The sequence below is a fragment of the Pleurodeles waltl genome, chromosome 7 (assembly GCF_031143425.1).
Source record: "Pleurodeles waltl isolate 20211129_DDA chromosome 7, aPleWal1.hap1.20221129, whole genome shotgun sequence".
In the NCBI taxonomy this organism is placed as follows: Eukaryota; Metazoa; Chordata; class Amphibia; order Caudata; family Salamandridae; genus Pleurodeles; species Pleurodeles waltl.
Genome location: NC_090446.1, coordinates 648,623,167 through 648,643,022, shown reverse-complemented (window position 1 = coordinate 648,643,022; position 19,856 = coordinate 648,623,167). Strand labels below are relative to the sequence as shown.

The following is a 19,856-nucleotide window of genomic DNA, read 5'->3' as shown; positions in this document are numbered from 1 at the left end:
ATGTTTGAAAGTTTTCTTTTAAAACAGCAATAAGAACATCAGTGGAAATAAAGAAAGGACTCTGATTAACTCTGTGCTGCAGAAAGTATAAACAGTGAACATGCAGGAGGAGATATCCATTCTAAACAAGATGATGATGAGACCTAACTAAGGCCTAGTTAGCATAAGTCAGAAAAGGCGCTCTAACAAGTCATAGCAAGTTTGTTTCAAACGTAATAGTGCCAGTCAGTGCATACGTGTAAACTCGAGCAACTCCATGTTCTGCAAGTTGTAAATAATGCACAAAAATATAAGGTGCACGAAACAGTCTTAACTCTGTTCCACAGGACCGCCAGAGCAGAGTGTCTGAAAAAATATTTTAAAATAGACTGGAAACTTGGCTTTTAACTATATATAGCAGGATCATTCCTCATGCTCTCCTCGCACCTCAGGTCAGTTCTAGCTCTTGGGCTACCCATTGTGGGTAACAGTGCACTTTACAAAAGCCAATTACATAACATCACTCTTCAGGTGCTAATGAGATATCAAGAGGTCTTCAAAATCTGGGCTGTCCAGACTCCTTCCTCAAATCTCGTTTCAATTTTATTGTATAATCTGTACAGCGCATAGTGACCTGCAGTGATGTCTGTACATATCAATGAATGTTGCAGGTGCACAAAAAGGATGTTATAGCAGTGATAGGAAGAGCTAAATGAGAGGCTTATTTGAGACAATGTTCTTTAAAAGCTGTGAAAAGAAGAGGAAGAACATGCAGACAAAGAAATTGAGTTTCCTCTAACTTCTTCAGGTGAGTTTCCTAAAGTGCCACAGTATCAAAGGTCTCTTAGCAAATAAATCTCCAGATTTCGGTGTCTTAGCGGGAGAGTTTAACGTTAGGCAGACCATTTTAACCACTATACCTGCTATTGCAAGTGGCAGCTTCCTCTTGCTTTATGCCAGGCCCTGTACCTTCCAGCTGCTCACTAGAGAGCTGAGTGCTGCCCGTGTTCCTCCTCCCAGCTCTGTTGCATCACCCAGCTATCTTGTAAAAAAATAAAATAAAAATGGTGTCTCCGCTACAGCTGAACTTCCTATTGTTGGGCAAAATGAGTGCCAAAGTGCTTTTATTATGACTTATTGAGTGCCATCTATGACCAAAAGATACTTAAATTCATAATCCAGACCTACTGGCATTGCTAGTGCTTGCTTTTAGTTGTACTGTGCTGTAAAGAGGCAACACTAGAATGTGGAGGCGAGAAAACTTTTACATGAGAGTGCATAGTATGAAGACGTGGTTTACAGGGTGAACGTGAGGCTCCCTGTGTCGCCAGCCAAAAGAGCAAGTAGCATGCTACAACTATTTCCTAATAGATTTGTAAGGGCCATCAGGAAGATGTTGGATATCCAACTTGAGATTCAGTGGATAAAGAAACAGTATGTTCTCTGTCCTCTGTAAGGTTTGCTTTAAAATATGTTTGTTTCACAGAATTTGGTATCTAGGAATGACATGTGATTGCAGAGATGTAGTACACAATTCTTGAATGATAAGACTTGTAAATGAAACATTGTGTTGTTTATCGTTTTATTTAGTCTTCCTGAAATAAATATTTTGTTGATTTGTACATTCCAGAATGTAAAAGAGTTGGACAAAATCCTGAGAAACCTAATGAGGATGTCCCCAGGTGGCGAGCTCCAGCTTGAGGTTAGCACCAGGTTGGGGCGAGGTTGCTATGAAGAGGAGGTGTTTTGGCGGGGCAGGGAGGAGGGTGTTCACACTCTTTGTCCTAGGCACATAGTTGTTTTTATTTTCTCCCTCTTGTTGGATGTTCATATGACATTATTAATGCCAGTCAGTGGCGGGAGAGTTTATCCGGGTGAGGATAAGGGTAGAGCACTGGATTGGGAGCATTAGGAAACAAGCATTTGCAATGCTGCAGGTCTCGCATTTGCTCACGTTAGAGCTATTAGCGTTGTAAACTCCTAACTGGACTTTTCCTGCCACATAAACTAATAATGAAAAGTAAAACAGTTTCACGTAGGAGAGCCGATGGTCGCCATGAGCGTGAAGGAGACATAGAAAAGGAAACAGAAGTTCACTTGCAGTAAAACTTATAGGCAAAAGTGAAATTATCCATGTAATCAATGAAAGTGCAATTATCCATGTAACAGGGCTGATGTCATGCAAAGCGCTCAACTTCTGCCCAGCGAGATCGCGCTGAACAGGAAATGAAAAGATAAAGTAGTCCACAAACTAGCTGAAAAGACGAAGCCTCGTATGTTTTCAGTAGTTTACCAATGCGCTTGAGGAGGGCTAAACACCGGAAAAGGCATGAAGTATGCATGCCTGTTACAAACTGAATTAATCGATTTTTAAAAGGCAAGCCCACGAACTAATGAAAGTGAGTGGCGTGATTACAGCATGGTCCACAGCGCTTGCACGTACTCGACCCTAAAAATAAAAATAAACGTTAGTCCTCATGTTCTCCAATGTTTTCTAAACCTAATTATGGAAATAAAGCACAAAACTGCTTGGGGAGACAGATGTGCCATTAGTAGGGTTAAATGGGTGATGGCAAAGGGATTTGGGGCCACATGTACGAAATATAGGATATGAGACCAGCAAAATTGCGAGCCAGAGCGACTCGCAATCTGCGAGTTGCAAAAACTTATGTTCAACAGTGTTAATAACACTGTTTGCTATTCGCAAGGGGGTCACAAATGACCTACCTCATGAATATTCATGAGGTAGGTCACAATTTGCGACCCACTTGGGAATGGCCGCCCTCACAGGGATGGTGGCCTACTGGAGACAGCAGACCACCATATCTGTGACTGCTTTTAAATAAAGCATTTTTTTTTTTTTTAATACAGTCCGTTTTCCTTAAAGGAAAACGAGATGCATTTCAGAAACAAAAAATTAAACGTGTTCGTTTCATTTTTTCAGCGCAGGCAATGGTCCTTCGGGCCACTGCCTGCTCTGAAAAAATGTTTTCAGTGCCATTCACAAAGGGGAAGGGGTTCCATGGGGACCCCTTACCATTTGCGTATGGGTTAGCACCAGTTTGAAACTGGTGCTAACTGTGATTGTTTTGTGACCGTGAATACAATCCTACATGGGACTGCGACTCGCAATTAGGAAGGGAACACCCCTTCCTAATTGTGACTCGCAAACCCTTTTTGCGATAAATAATTTATTGAATCGCAAAAATGGGTCTGTACATCCCAAAGTGCATTTTGCACATCGCAAACGGCCTGATTCGCCATTTGCAACGTGCAAAATGCTATGTACATGTGGCCCTTGGTTCTTAACCTGAAATGTTAACGGCCTGAGGTCGAATGGGAGACAGACTGGTGCTCCGTTACTTAAAAGATACTGTGGCCCAAGTCATGATATTGTAGGAAAATCATTTATGGAAAATAAAAAAGTAGGGCCCTCTACTCAAAACAAAGGTGGACTGAGAATCATACAGTCTCCAACAAAGCAGAATGTTCTAAAGGAGTGGCCATCCTCTTAAGGAAAGGCACAGGGGTATAGTATTTGAACTCTGACACAGACAGCACAGGTAGGATGCTCCAATCACAAATTCATGTGTGCTTGCTTTTATGACCCAAATGCTGACGACCCATCTTACCTTCCGACCATGGAGTGGAACTTGTTGGAATTTCCACTACCAGTGGTCTTGAAGGGTGGCTTCAATACCCTGATGGACACCAACCTTGACAGATAAACCAAAAGATATTCTATACCCAGACCTAAGACTAGGCAGGCTCTACAAAGTATGTTGCAGAACTTTGGGCTTGTGAATGTGTGGCAGCATCTAATGGGCCAGAAGAGGGGGTACACATTCCACAGCAAAAAATGATGGTCACTTTTCAAGGCTGGATTACTTCTTTGTAGCTAATACAACTGTGTGTGGGGGGGGGTTAAAGAGGGACACATCTCATATCACGGGGCAGTAACTATGCTTCTAGAGTGCTTCTAGAGTGCCTGGGTCAAGGAGAGAAGTCCAGGTGGACAGTCAATCGTGCCATTCTCCTAGATGTAAGGATAGGATAGGCCCTTAAGAAAGTCAGCAGCAAAACTTTCATAGAAGGCCCTTATACGAAGGGTATTGCATAGCTAAGCATCCTTCCAAAATAAGTCAGCTAGAAAAAATTATCTTCCTTAAAACAAGAAATAGGGGCATGTGAGATCATCCTACAGATGCAGAACCCTCTTCTGGAAAGAGAACAAGCACTGAAGTTTGGAAGAAGCTCAGTTGAACGATAAAATTAAACTCCATAAGAGGTGTAGTGAGAGGTGGCAGGCAAACAGCTTGAACCTATTTGAGTATGGGGAGAGGTCTGGGGCATTTCTGGCATTGAAGTCAAGATCGGAGAGATCCAGGAGTATACCAAAAGAGCTAGTAATTAACTCTGGCGGTGGGGGGCATTTCTAATAAGGTAAGAGAAATGCAGGAGCGTATGGATGCCCTATTTTCAAATCTCTATACACGCATTGTGTGTGTGCCGTAGTTTTAATTTATCCCACTATTTTCTTTCCCTCATAGGCCTTCCTTAACTGAGCTATGCCTCAGGTAGGCCCAGTGCGTATTATAACGATTTTGCTCACTTTTAGCTTAGCAAGCTACCCCAGTATATAGGAGGGATCCTAGGCCCTGATGAATGCCCCAGACCAGTTTGGCTAGATGAGAGGGAAGAAACATGTTGGCCATGTAGACTTAGACACAATTATCTTCAATAGTGTCCCAAATGTTTTTAACCTTACCAACAAACACTGTCATTAAGGGGAATGGATACACTGGTTAGGAAATTTTAGCTTATACTTTCAATCAACTAGATCCCGGCTTTATCCAGAAAGATATCTTTTTAGCACTCCCTCAGAGTTCCTTTAATGATGAGGTTGAGTCCGGTCAGGTGGTATCATCCTTCCTGGGTGGGGATAGGTGGTCAAACGATAAAGCATGTGTGAGAGCACCTATCCCATAAGAGGAATACCCCCACCCCTTATAGAGCACACGGCCACCACTACCACACCCCATGCAGATAACTAGATGACCACGTTCAATATTGTTATTAAACAACGGCAATAAGGTGTTCTCCAGTATCCTAGCAAGTAGGTTGGACAATCTGGATCCTCACTCAATCCTGATCAGAAGGGGTTCATCTCTAAATGACTGATTCATGAACTGACTTAATAAATTGTGGGCTCCATTGGTCTCTCCTCAGTGCATTTGTCCCATTTGATAGAGGCACAATAGATGCAGCCAAGACCTTTGATATGGCATGCTGGCAATATCATTGGGAGGTTTTAGCAGACTCTTTTTTTTATTTTGACCCTTCAGAGACAGTACGGAAATTCATCTGCCAGAATTCCATTAAATGGGTTACCTAAGAGTTTTAGTATTTGTGCCCTCTTTCCCCCTCTATCTTTTTGACATCTATATTGAGCCATTTGCTCAGCTACTCAGAATGGATCAACCTTAGAGGGCTACAGCAATAAGATAGCCCTTCATGCAGACAACCTCATTTTCTATAAATCGGACACTGCTAAGACTCTTCCTAGAGCTGAGGAGTTTGGGTCTATATCAGGATAATTGGTAAACAGTGCTAAGTCTGAGATTATGTGCTGAATGTAAACAACTGGGATAGGGAAGTAAAGGCTGAGATCAAATACCTGGGCACCACTATAGTCCACTTATTAGAGGCAATCACAGCATATAATCTGGGAAAAGTGGCAGTGGAGATCGACCTGTTGTTCACCAAGTGAAGAAATCTCACATTGACAATCTATGGCTCGGTCAACTTAATTAAAACGTTGATTCTTCCTAAATTGACATATCTTTACAACTGTATCCCACTCACGTTTCCTAAAACCAATATAGCTAAAATACAAGAGAAGATGACAACCTTTACCTGTGCCTTCAGCGCTGTTAGGCTTTCTAGGAAAAAACTGAGGCGAGTATTGGGAAAAGGGGGGCCTCTCATTGCCAGATTTGTGTAGCTATTGTGATGTCTTCCAATTTAAGAACTGTTGGCTGCTCCTGGGAACACCGAACAATTCAACCTGGGGCAGGATATTATCTGAAATGACTAGGGAGTTGGATTCTATTGGATTTCTTTATAAATATGGGCTCCCAAAATACTTTTTAAAAGTCTGATTGAAAGTCTTGAAGGCCGCACTAACACTTTGGAATAGAGTCAGGAAGACCCTCGGTATCAATTATTATTCCATCTTTTCACCTATCTCGAACTCCCCAGGCACCTCTGAGTGTCTCTTACAGCTACCCATTAAGGAATGCTGAAATAACATCTGGGGAGGAAATATTAACAGTACAGGGTTTACTACCCTGAAAAGCACTTAAGATTAGGACTGGTGGGCTTCTATCCAGATTTAAATATTTGCAGTGCTCTTCCTCGTATGCTAGCAGGAACCAGGAGATTGGTGGCGTTTGGGAAACTGAGGCGGGATTGGAGGATGGGTGTCCTATGAAGCTTTTGGATGCAGATGATGGAAATCTGAAGGCCCCTCACTTGATGTGGGAAGATATGCTGCTCGAGTCAAGAGTCATCACACCTCTGGCAAGTATCCTTACAGCTACTGTACAACATGGTTAATCCTGCAAATTTGAAAAGGGCCCATTTTTTCCACTCTAATAGAATATCCTGGACCTCCAAAGGACAGTAAAATTTGCAAAAACCACAAATCCCATGATGCAGAAGATGTGGTTTGCCTGAAGCGAATGACGGGCACATGTTCTTCACTTGTCCTTCCATTTCCTATTACTGGGAGACCATGATTAATATAATTTCTTGTAAAACTATGTAATGCATTTACTCAGGCCAACAGTGACACTGTCAGTGGCAGGCGCCTGTGTGTCATAATTATTATAATATGGTAAGACCTGTACCCTCTGCTCCTAGTATCAACTAATTGCACCTTTGAAGAGAACTTTCAAAATAAATACAAAGATCTTAGCAGCAACGCTAGAGTGTGTCCTACTGAAAATTATTCACCCATATCATTAGGAATTTATTAAACAGATCAGGGTCATGATATTAGAGGTGTTGTCTACGTGGCTGAAAATTATAAAAAGAATGGTATTCCTGCAGTTTTAATAACTACGGACGCTGAAAAGGTCTTCAATCGGGTGGACTGGCATTTTTAGATCAGAGTATTATAAAATGTAGGATACAGAGCAAGTTTAAGAGCAATGGTTATGGCAGTACACAGAGTGCCGGCATTGAGAATATCTTTAATAGAAGGACTTCCCTGGAAAGAGGGATTGGCCAAAGATGCCCCAACTTACCACTTTTTTTGTGCTCAGCATTGAACCCTTTGCCATTAGGGTGCATGAGAAAGCAAGAATAAAGGAACTGTATTTCGGCCTAGCTATTCATATAATACTGTTGCTTGCAGACAATGTACTTGTCATGTTGATCTCCCCTTTTAAGTCACGTTCTAAGCTCCAAGAGCTACTAATTGAGTGTGGGAAAGTTGCTGGCTTGAAGATTAATGGATTGAAGTCTGAAAAAATGAATGTGAATTTACTCAAAGATAAGCTACAGCAGTTTAAATGAGTTCCCTTTCGAGGGACATAAAAATATATTAAATACTTGAAGGGAAATATTCCATCTGACTTGCTTGACTGATACTGATGTAACTTTACATCATGAATACCTTCTTTGAAGGATGATTGCCAAACATGAATGACACTACTCATTTCTTGCCTTGGAAAAATTAATGCTATCAACGCCAAAGACTAGCATATAAATTCAGAGCCTCTACAGATGGGCGAGGTGAGAGTTTGGGGAGGGTCATTACCAGATTTTAAAGTATATAAATCGGATGCCACAACTATGTGATCTCTGAGAAAGGTGTGAAATTTACAGATAAACTGTGGCCTCATTTCTATAGAGCACTAACTGGACGAATAATATGGGACCTCCTCTGGAAACTCAGAAAAGATATAAACAGACCTACCAGTACTGTGCTTTAAAACATGGGATTGCATAAATGTTCAGTTACAACCAATAGCGTTCTCATCACCCTACACTCCCACTCATTTTAATCCAGAGTTTAAACTGGCACTGGAACTAGGTCCATAATTTAGCATGGTCCGAGGACAGCTGTCTGACAATTTCAGACTAATTCTCCGGGGTAGGTGAGCAGATTAAATAATTCAATCAGTGCAAACTGGACTTTAATCTAGTAATCTGAAATGTTCCATTATATACAAATTTGACACTGGACAAGCCATCTTCTAGCCAAAGAAGCAGACACTAGAGAAATGGCAAACATTAAAAATGTGTGCAGCTAACTTCAGGTACAACAAGGCTAATTCCCACAGTAATAATCAATAGCTTGAAGCCACCAATAAAATATGAACCCATACACAAAATATCTGGTAGAGAAACACCGAGTCATCTCTAAAGCATGTAAATTTGCTCAAAATTGAGAGGTTTCTTCAAGATTGTTTATCTAAGCCTCCACTGGAATAAGCTATTATCAACGGTGCAAAAGAATCTCTGCATTGAGGCAGTCACTAATAATGGAACACTCACAACCCTGCCCCACTCACACCACAGAGAGTTTTAACGAGTTGTATTCTCAAATATTTAAAGTGATACTGCAGGACTAAGTGTTCTATGCACGCAATAGGGACAATCTTACAGTTAAGTTTGGAAAAATAAGTGGTGAATAAGGAGCATGTAAAGTGATGTCTTCTGGGCCAAGGGTTAAATACTGCACACACACACCAAAAAAAAAAAAAAAAAAAAAAGCACTATTTTTTTTTTTTTTTTACACAAAGGTTTTCGGTGTCAATTATTTATGACTATTTAACTCTATCAGTTAAGCGTAGTCAATTGTTCCGAAAAACAATCTGTAACAGCTTTGATTCTATTTCTTTAATGATTTATTATACATAAAAAATGTATGGTTTCACTTTTCACTCAATTACAAAGACAAAGGGTGACAGGAAACTCAATGTAGCCCTGTAGAGCAGGTTTAATACTGGAATGTTTGTTCAAACTCATTTTGTTAAATCCATAAAATCACAAAACAAAATTAAATATGTACAAAAAGATACAAGCAGTTTATTAACTGCAGATACAACAAAATGTAATTGTTAAAAGTGCTTTGTTTTTTTTCTTTAATGTAAAAAAAGAAAAATCTTCCAAAACAGTCATGAAAATATTTAAACACCCAAACAGTAAACTAGAGGGAATTCCAAATAGTTCGCCTTGGCATCTAAGACATCTCCCCATAAAGTCAACTTGGAAAATACTTGCTAGATCACATTTTCTTTTTAAACGATCATTGACATTAAATGTTTTCACCGCAACGTATACTCAATACTTTCTAGAAACAGGTGGTTGGGTCAAACCTTTTTCAGTGACCTCCAATCAATATACAAGAATGCACTTTGCTTACCATGTTGGTGCAGCTTTCTAAATAAGAATAAAGTATTCTACTGTACATCTTGACCGTCGGTGTCTCCCTTCTCAAGAGTAACATTTTCCAAAACAGCAAGAAGGTAAAAAGGAATTAAAATTATATGTTCCATTTTATGTGTGAACGATGATACAGATTTGCTACATTTATTTAAAAGGTGAGAGGACAAAGTAACCGCAATTATCTATAGCCACAAAAACAGATTTCTCATACTGTCTGGAGCTATAGTGCTCATTTGAGGGAGGTGGGTGAATATTTTGTGCACTATTTTTTAGCTAAAAAGATCAATATAATGAGATTAAAGTATTACACATTCACAACAGAGAAGCTTCTTTACTGTTCAAAAATATTTTCAATGCAAAAGTCAAATGCATGCACTGAAAAACATGACTGCATACAAAATTGTGATAAATGTTTTACGCACTGTGAACACATGGATTTTTCCAAGTTGGACTTATCACACTTGTTAATATCTGGATCACAAATATGTTCAGAAGGACCAAGAATACTACTAATAATAATGAACAATTTGGTTTTATATGAGGCTTCATTCTGCATGCCTGTCATTATTAAACACTGTAATTAATAAGTGTGAATAATACACATCTTAATGGCACTCAATTTACCGACCTAGGGAGGATGAAGACTGAGCAGGCCTGGCAGGGATTTAAACTCGTAACCTACAGTTCCCAGCGCCATGCCAGCTAGTTTAATATTCTGACGTTAGTGGGAAGAAATGTGATTGCCATAAAGGTAAAGTTGCTAGCAAACATGGGTTCATTTATTTTTATGTTTATGTTGTCCTGCATCTTCTGTGGGTGAGATGGAAAGAAGAGAGGCCACCCCTAAAAAGTAAGACGTTTTTGGTATGACGTGGTACAAACGATGGATGTATGGGGCACTTCACCTACCACAAAATACATTTTTGTAAAGGCACTTTGATTCTCAGGGTGCCAACTAATCACAAGCAAAATGAAATGAAAAGGAGAAATGTAGAACAAAGCTGTAGATGCTGAAGCACTTCTTAATTAGCATACAACTGGGCATTCACAGCCCTGGATGAGAAATGTGACAAATGCAGCAGTGGAGGGCATTTCTACGAAATGTGTAATGACAGAAGTAGAGGGCAGAATGTCAATGACTGTATAAAGTAGGAAGATAACTAAGCCATTCCAAATAAGTATGTATTATGCGAGGGAAAGGAAGAGCAAGAAAGAAGTAAGAATTGAAGAAAACCATCTAAAATATCAAAGTTTATAACAAAGATTTTGAGATGGGTGTGGATTCAAGGTCTCTATAGAACCCTAAGACTGAACAATGTGTTTTGGTCGAAGAAAAAAAAAATACAATTGGTTTACGAATCCTAGTATCGTATTTGGGAGGGGGAACCGACTACTGAACCTTTTGAGTACTGGGAATCCAACATGATCTGCAGGTGACAGCAAAATTAGGTGGGAGATATGAATGTGACTGGAGCATGACCCTAAACGATGTTAGTGGAAACAGATATTAGAGGTGAAAAGGAGAATATATTAAATACTACCAACACACAAGGACATACTCATTGACATTGTCGGGAGGTTGAAAGGTTATGAGCACTTTGTAAAAGTGAAAGAATGAGCAATTACCATGAAACAACAGTTTTAAATTGTTGATGTGAATTTCATTTGCTAAGGAAATGATTTTAGTAACAATGTGCAAAGGTTACATTTAAGTAAAAATATATTGAATATAAAATGTGTAGTACAAAATCATGCCTAATTATTATAGGCCTGAAAACAAATAAATGTGCTGATTTACGTCAGTCTAGGTGTTAATGCTAAGAAAACTGAAAAATAATGCATTAACACTGAAAGGCCTGTTTTTCAAATTAATAGTTTTTAGTGCAATTTTTTTTTCTTCTTACAAATGCATTTTTCCAGAGGCCTTCTGCTAGCTAGTTAACAGGAGTTTTTTTTATGTATTAGACAACAGATACTGAGTTCTCAATGGGAGGAGAGGAGTTGACCAAAAGAATAAATATTGGGAAGAACTGTGTGGACTGCAAAAAATCAAAGATGTAACTTTTGAGGTTTAATGTCTGAAAGCCTATTGTGCCCCTATGAGAAAATGGTGATTTGCTGACATTCTACTGGAGGATGAAGAAGAAGAAAGAAAATAATGTTATAATAGTGTGTGTTTATATAACTGTGTCTTCCTAGAGTAGGTGCCAATTCTTTCCTTGACACTGACTGGAGACACGCCTTTGAGTTTCTGATGCCTTTCTTCGTGAGAGGTAGTCTTACTTAGACTTTGCTGAATTGTCTGCCGATATCTTAAAAGCTGAGAAGACTTTCCAGCTTATTATGTAAAGGATTCATGTTTGTGCACTGATTCTCTCATCAGAACTCTTTATTGGGTATCTGAAATGCCACCTTTTTCTCTCATTATTCCAATTAATTTAGAATAGTGATTTCCTTTATGGAACACGCTTTTTGTATTACTACTATATTGACTGTGATTCTATGGACTATTTTGTTCTATTTCATAATGAAATATCGATTGATGAATTATATTAACTTTTAATGTTGGAAAAAAATACATTTCCGAATTAATAAACAGATGAAAGACTAAAGGCAATGAAAAGAAAAAAAAAAAAACTCACACTAATGCTCGTTATTAACTGAACGTTTTAATGGATGGTTTATTGTAATAATGTAGATCAGTGGTTCCCAACCTTTTGGTATCTGTGGACCCCCACTTTAACATTAATGGAACCCAGGGACCCCCACGGAATCATCATGGGAATCCGGGGACCCCGTCTGAGTCATTACTGGAAGCTGGGGACCTAATATGTCAATATTTTTAAATTTTCTAGGCTCTCGCGGACCCCCTGAGAAGGCTTTGTGGACCCCCAGGGGTCCCCAGACCACAGGTTTGGAACCACTGATGTAGATGTTTGCTCATTACTTCTTGTCGAAGAGCAAAGGTCCATATAACTAGCAGAAGGGGTTATTTAATGATTGCACCCGAAAATTGAGATATAGAAAACCCTGCTCCCTCAAAACCATACTAATGGTTTTAAGGGTGGAGGTACAAATAAAAAAATACAAATAAACTGTTAAGATTGCCGGCTCAGTGGCTCTCTACTCTCCATTGCTACGGGGCAGCGGTTGGCTTGCCAACCTCGTAATGAGGCCCTTAGATTCTGTGTAGACCTCTGCCCCACAAACAAAAATGTACAGTGAGATAAATAGGCACTGACCAAAATAAAAGTAATGCTTCTCATGTTGCAGGGTGTCCAGTTAATTGGATTACAATCTGTTCACAAAAAAAAATAAAAAATACACCCAAAGTCACTGCTTTCTCTTTAAAATAGAAGAAATAAACCAATGTAAGAGCATACCCTTCTGCCTAGCAAGTGTAATGTTACTATTTCAGAGACTAAGTGATAGTTTGTTTAAGCAACAAAATATTATACACTATTTCAGGATGATATGTTAAAGTATGGGCAGAGTGAAGCGAAACACGAAATTTTGCAAAATGAACTGGAAAAGCTCCCTGAGGTAGGATATGTATTAAAAAAAAAAAAAAAAAGAGAAGTGCAATTTATCAAAAGGGAGGGCGAGTTTTTGGGCCATGTGATATCTGAACAACTACCTGGGCCCAAATGTTTCTTGATGGGAGCTGTAAAAGACATGCACGAGCCAGTTAATAGAGACCAATTAGGATCTTTCAAGGAATTTACAATGTATTATTACAAATGTATTGGAAATGCTACCGCCATTAGAGTGCACTTTATGTGAATTATTGAATAAGAGGCACCATTTGAGTGATTTAAGAAGCAAATTAAGACTTGAGTTAGTGACGAAACAACAGAAGCACCAATTTTAATGCCCTTTAACAAACGGACATTGTCACGTAGAACACATGGCATAGAGGTGTATTAGCATGGAAGTTTGAAGAATCCGTCATTCTTTTCCCCAAGGACACTAATGACCCTGAAAGAGTACAGGATACCTATGGTATTTCCCGCTTCTCTGTTGGTTAATGTTCATAAGGAGAACGGTCAAAACATGTAGACTCCTGTGAAAACTCATTTAACCCTTCAAAGCGTGCCTTTGCATCTTCAAGCTCCATAATTATGATATTATAAAAGTGAATGGGGGAATCCAATCGATATTGTTTGTACAGCTAACTCTTTATCGGATGCACAACACCTTTAAATCCACTCCAACAGTGGAGAGTTGGAAGCTATTTAATCAGGGCTCCTCAATTCTCGTTTTTCCAAAACATTTAATGTTTCACTTTTCTTTGTTTTTAAACAGTGGATTTTAAAATGTGATGCGTCAAATGTGTGTATTAAATATCACTTAGTCTTATACATCATCCTTAAATAGCTTATTTGTACACAACTACGGATGATTGTAGCAAAGTAGTAGTAAACATTCCTTACTGCGAGGGTTTGGTATTTCTGAGGTAATCGGATGTTCCAAAATAAGTATTGGTATTAAGTTTACGTTTAGGGTGAATTTTGAGAGGGTAGTGAACACACACCGTGTCTATTGGCGGTTTTCATTTATGCTGTATGGGCTGGGAATATAAATGAATTGTATTAGGAAGCACATTTCATTAATTTGGGAGTAGAGATGCAAATAATGTTTATTAGTTTAAGGTGTTTTTTAAGTTTATCAGGGAGATGTTGCACGTTATTCTCAACTGAAGGTGTATATTCTGAAGAAGTGGGGAGGCGATAAACTCGCAATGTTTTAATTGAACAACGTATTAAACTAATTGCGTGGAGGACTGCTATTCACTTTTCCTTTGCACATTCTAGCTGTGGTTGGAAATGGGTGTCACTTATTAAAAGTTATTTTGCTTATTGATTTTGGTTGAGTTCCTCTATCTTCTGGGGCATCTTGGGAATAGCCTCTCATCAGTCAAATGCGAGGCGATTGTGCGTTACTTTTACTTAATTAGTTCTGGCTTATTTTTTGGGAGGATGCCAAGTGTTATAAAATTATAGCTTTAAATCCTGAGGTGGGGACCAGGATGCGGCTCCAGGAAATGAATGGGCCGTTCTGACCACCTCAGTACTTCTTTGAGGGTCAGAAGGAAAGAGCTCCCCGAGCTGAGTTCAATTTAGAAACGAGCCCCTAGACCCTCGTTTTGCGGCCCGTCGAGCTCCATTGACATACCCCTCCTCACCACAACAATCCAACATGGCGGTCAGAACAAGCGGAGCGCAGCCTAGCTTTACACAATCAACAGGCCCCACCCACACCCGCCGCTCCGCGTTGCCACTGGCTGATTCCGTGACATCCTCCCCCTCGAATTGGGCCGCACTGGCTGCCGTTCACGAGCATCAACTAACAGGTGCCAATATGTTCGCCCTTTTCAAGGATGTATGAGGCAGCACATAAACATTTCCTTGACAAGGCCCTGCCCCTTTCCCCGGAAAACGGGAGGATGATAGGGTGCGTAGGTCCAAGGATCGACCACCACACAGTCTGAATATGAGACTAGCAGGCGCAGTGTACACAACCCGAAGTGAGATCTCCGATCTCGGAGCTGCCGTCCGCTACTCAGGAGCGTAGGTGTTCCTCACATAGGGGCTCATTCGCTGGACCCCACCTACACCTACAATGCCACATGGCCCTCCTAACTGCTTCTTTTACCCCTCCGCCCCCTCCCCCAATTTACTCACTGCTCCGCTATAAAGATCCTCACCCCACCCCTCTCATGGCCCTTGGATCTGGCATCCCACCAGTAAAATCACCAACACCTTTTTTCTATGGGTTTCGCATCCTTACTATCACTGATAGCCACTGAAAACCTAACTGCCCCACCCCGTCTTCTAAGAGCCCCTTCCGCTGGTGGTCCGATCCTTGAAAATCTTTCCGAAGTACACTTAATTATACATCTCTCACCAGCTCACATCCAAACGCCCCACCCAAAATCCAAGTTTACAAAATAACGTGGTAAATAGCGGTCAACTGTTTCTAAAACCAAGACGTGTGAGCACCACGTCCACTTGGAAAGCTCTTCAAACAGCTCATTCATTCCCAGTCAATTTCCCAATCTTGGCATGCAGCGGTCGGCTTCGTACGTGTTCAACCACGCCCCCTTTCTAGCATAATGGAAAAAAACAGGGAACCTATTTTCAGTGAGTCTATGCCCCCTTAAGCAGTTGAGCACATATTACCCTTTAATCAATATGGGGACTGAGAGACTTGGCCGGTCTAGTGTAAGTCTCCCGACTCTAACCGAACAGGATATTCTACTGTAACGTATATTGCATGGGCACAAACATTAAAAACATTTTAGAATTCGCTAATTACAAGACTATCACAACCATGTTCACAGAAATCCAGTCGCTGTTTCCCTGCCACCTCCTTGCAATAGGGAAGTCAGGTGATTAAATATAATCCTCGGACCCCTTTTCACTTAGTTAGACTGGTTTTGAGGGGGGTTCCTGTGCCCCGCCTTCTCCGCGTATGATGTCTCAAAAATGTTATTGCTTGTATTCGGCAGCAGTGAAAGGGCCTTCAATTGAGCATTGGAATAACAGCGGAGTTTTATTAGAATAAATGTATAATAGTTGAGTGGTGGCTGCTGTCAAGAGAATGAAACATCATCAATTGTGAGGGCTGAAGTGGTCGCTAATCTGGCAGAAAAGGGGTGTGTAGCTGCAGGGAACATGCGAGTTAGGAAGCGCGGAAAAAAACCTGCTGGATCACGAGTATCCCTACAGACTCGGTAGAGCGACGGGCCCGAAAACATGGTGCCGGAACTACAGCACTCTTTAGTAAGTGACGATGCTGTTCCCCACCGGTCAGCAAAACCTACAAGAACAGGCCAGTACCCAAACCCCCAAAATTACAACGAAGCTTCATAATGCTGGGAAGCTGTTACTACATTCCTCCCTGAAGCGCCGGGAAGTCTTCTAACAGAAGCCAAATGCGAGTGCGGACTGTTGTCAGTCCTCCATTACGTGGCGAGTTTGACTCTGAAATAAAGTTATATCCCTCCTCCCCGCACCTGGCCAAACCTGAAGACATTCTGAAGCCAGTGGGTGAGCATTGGTTCCAGCACAAGGCTGTTTTATGAAGTACAATGGTCTGGTGTGGGCGTGCCCCAGTCTGTCTGTTGCCTCACGTGTTCTCTTGGCAGTGCAGCAGCCCTCACACCGGCGGGTGGGAGATTTGGGGAGAGCCATGTTGCCCTCCTTTACATCTATTTTAACTTTTCCTAAAATGTGCTCCTTCAATTAGTACTCTCTGCCGAATGGAGAAGCTGGGGAGGAATTCCCAGTTACAGCCCAAAAGAATCAACACGCGGGCTGTATCCATGAGCCTCCGTTTTCCGCACGACTACTGGGACTTTTCTAGAGCTCTATGCAGCCTAAGGGGGTGTGGCGGGATCTGCACTAGAGACCCGGCGTACTTCTACCTGATTTAAGACGTCTTTAACTCGCACATTTTCTTGCTACAACACTACTCCGAGTGGTGGGGTCGAATGGGATCTTCGCACCTCTGCAGCTCGCAAAGGGAGCGTAGAGGAGATGGAGCCCGAGGGCGGGGGGTCCCTGTCACCCTCCCATCACATTATTTTCTGTTTCTTTCCCCCCTCCCCTGCACTCACTTGCTGTTGGTCTGCCCTTCTTCTCTTCACTGATGCTCTTCACCCCTTCCGCTGCCCCGGACCCTCCATGCTTCTTTCCTTGGGTTTGTTTTGTTTATGTCCTTCCTGACGGGTTCCCGGAAAGCGCGTGACTCCCCCTAGTCACGTGTGCCCGTGCCGTCCAATTGCAAGACCCCGGCAGCAGGCGTCCGCCAATCACACAGCTACCTGCTACACAGGCAGCCAATAGCAGCCTGCTTACCGCGTTGTCCAATGCGTGCTTTGGGAAGAGCCTGGGAGCGGATCACAAGCTTTGCAAGTTTTTTTAATTCCACATTTTTCCTTAATTATTCGTTAAAGGCAACAGAAGAAGCTATTTTCAGTTTATTTTTTAACTTTCATTTTAAACGTTAAATAGTTGAGTAGGTTGTCAAGGCAATACACTGACTATTAGGCTCAAATTCATTCAATGTTAATCAAGTTCTGTATGACTAGCTCAACAAACCTTGTTTTTTTGCGCAGGCTTGTGTTTCTTGTGTGTGACAGTCATAGTTTGAATTCATGTTTATATTTGTTGTGATTGTTTCGCTTGAACACCTCTCACATTTCATCAATCAATCTTCTAAGCTCTGAATCCAGTAACACTAGAACACACAAGCGTATGGTGTGTCCAGTGTGCTTTATGTTAATATGCTCTGTTTCGCTTTATGTTATGCCAGAGGCAGGATCGCCAATTAACATTTTATCAGATGTTATATATTTAATGATAAATTGCAGAGTGTTAAATGAGTACTTTCTGATCTGAATCCTAAGACGCTTGAGGAGTTTGACAGACAAAGTCTAGGATATTTCTTTGAGTCACAAAAGTTAATGGCTATAAAGATAAACACAAAGATTAATTTGGCTTTTACAGGTCGTGACATTTTAGGATGACAAAATCAGGAACGAATTGGCATACGTCGTAAATCAGGAGCAGATATCCCTGTTGTGTTATGTGATTCTCCTTTGACTAGCATATCTTCATGTTATGTATCTGCCGATGAAGCTTTGAGCAAATTTCCTGAGGTTTGCAGAAATGGTTGGCACAATAATTGGTTTGAATATCACATAAAGGGCCAGATGTAGCAAAGGGTTTTTCCCATTCTGTGTCAAAGGGAAAATGTGTTAGTACATATGGCCCAAAGTGTAAGGAAATGCAAACCCAATTGTGCAAAACGCAATTTTGAACCACTGAGTGCCAGAACTTCACTCAAATATATTTTAGACAATATGTGTCCACAAGGTATAATTGAGTCTTTGGATTCTTCATAGTGGGTGTCTGCAATGTGACCGCACAAAAAAACCCAGGAAAGATCTGTTTGTGTGCAGGTCTAAGTGCATTAAACAAATATATCATGATTGACCGCCATCCACTGCCCAGGAATCCTGGTATGTTGGCCAATTTAAGTTCAGAAAAATACTGTTCAACCCTGGAGTTGCAGTCTACATTTCACAACATACATTTAGGCAAATAGTCCAGGCGTCTCTCTCTATTTGTGACCTCTTTTGGGTCCTACATGTATTTGCAGTTGTCATTTAGGATGCTATTTGTGGCAAAAAAAATTCAGAGAATGATGGATTTGTTATTTGAAGGAGTAGTAGGTGTCCAAGCATTCCAGAATGAAACTCATATATGCTGATGATTCTAGACAACATAATCAGAGGCTTGGTGTGGCTGTCCATTTTGAAAGAGCGTGGGATGACGGTTAGCAAATAGAAATGTAACTTTCATGTTCAGATTATGGGGACTTCGATCATAACATCTCCTCTGATGGTATTTTTCCCAAATTCTGTCTTGGTCAAGCAGCCAAAGAAGCATCTATACCTGGTGATAAAGTCGTCCTGCTCTCATTTTTAGGTTTAATCAAGTATTATGTTTGTTTTGGTCAATGGTATTCTGGTGCAACTAGTGGGATATATGCTTAAAAAGGGAGTAGAATGTGCATGAACAGAGGATGTGGATTTGGCATTCTGGAGAATCAAAGACCCACTCTTAAACCTTATATTCGTAGACAAAGTTGTGTCATCACTATAGATGTTAGGACCACTGGTCTAGGAGCCATGTTTGGTCAAAGGGTGGACATTCATGAACAAACTTTGCTTTTGCCTCAAGAACATTGATGCGGTTCTAAATGCAATTATAGCACAACAGAACAAGAAGCTGTGGTGTATTCAATGCCATTGTAGAAGCTGAAAATATATGTGTGGGGTTCAATGTTTGAAATATACACTGATTATAAGCCACTTATGAAAGGTAGCAGTTGTTCTAATAAAGCTTCTTCATGACTTGGTAGACTGTTATCCTAAACCATCCGGCGGGCTGCCTATTGAGAATGCCGGTTAAAAATGATTCTCAGAATGAGGATTGGTTTGCTGAAGAGGACTGTATGATGGTTGCTACTGCTAAAGTTGTGGACTCACAGATGGCAGTGTCCGAGCAGCAGTGGCTTGATAGCTGAAAAGATGATTCAATTTTGACTTTGGCAAAAAGTGTGTGATGAATGGCTGGCCGCGGAACAGGAGTTTGGATGAGGAACTATGTTGTTTTGTGCAGGTCCCACAAGAACTTTCAGTTGTTCAGGATGTTTTATTATGTCAGGACTTATTCGTTCCACCTTGTGATCCTAAGGAAAACACTCATAAAAGTTGCTCCTGAAGGGCATCTTGGGATTTCATCTACAGTGAACATACTGAACAGTGTTATTGGTTGTCTTGCTTGGATCCTCAGGCCAGATGGTTGGTAGATCAATGCAGACATTGTTGTCTCACAAACACTGGA

General features: G+C 40.8%; 1 protein-coding gene across 3 annotated transcripts in view; it reads right to left on the bottom strand.

Annotated features, from left to right (window-relative positions):
* The window catches only part of CREBRF (CREB3 regulatory factor), a 259,676-nt gene extending 242,488 nt beyond the window's left edge, over positions 1-17,188 (bottom strand). Inside the window, exon 1 of one of the 3 annotated variants that reach the window (XR_011205583.1) lies at positions 17,060-17,177. The gene's annotated coding sequence lies outside the window, so the exon portion shown is untranslated. Of the gene's footprint in view, positions 1-17,059 lie in introns of all 3 variants that reach the window. The other 2 variants (XM_069244653.1, XM_069244654.1) reach the window with 2 other exon arrangements.
* Between the last annotated feature and the right edge of the window lie 2,668 nt (positions 17,189-19,856).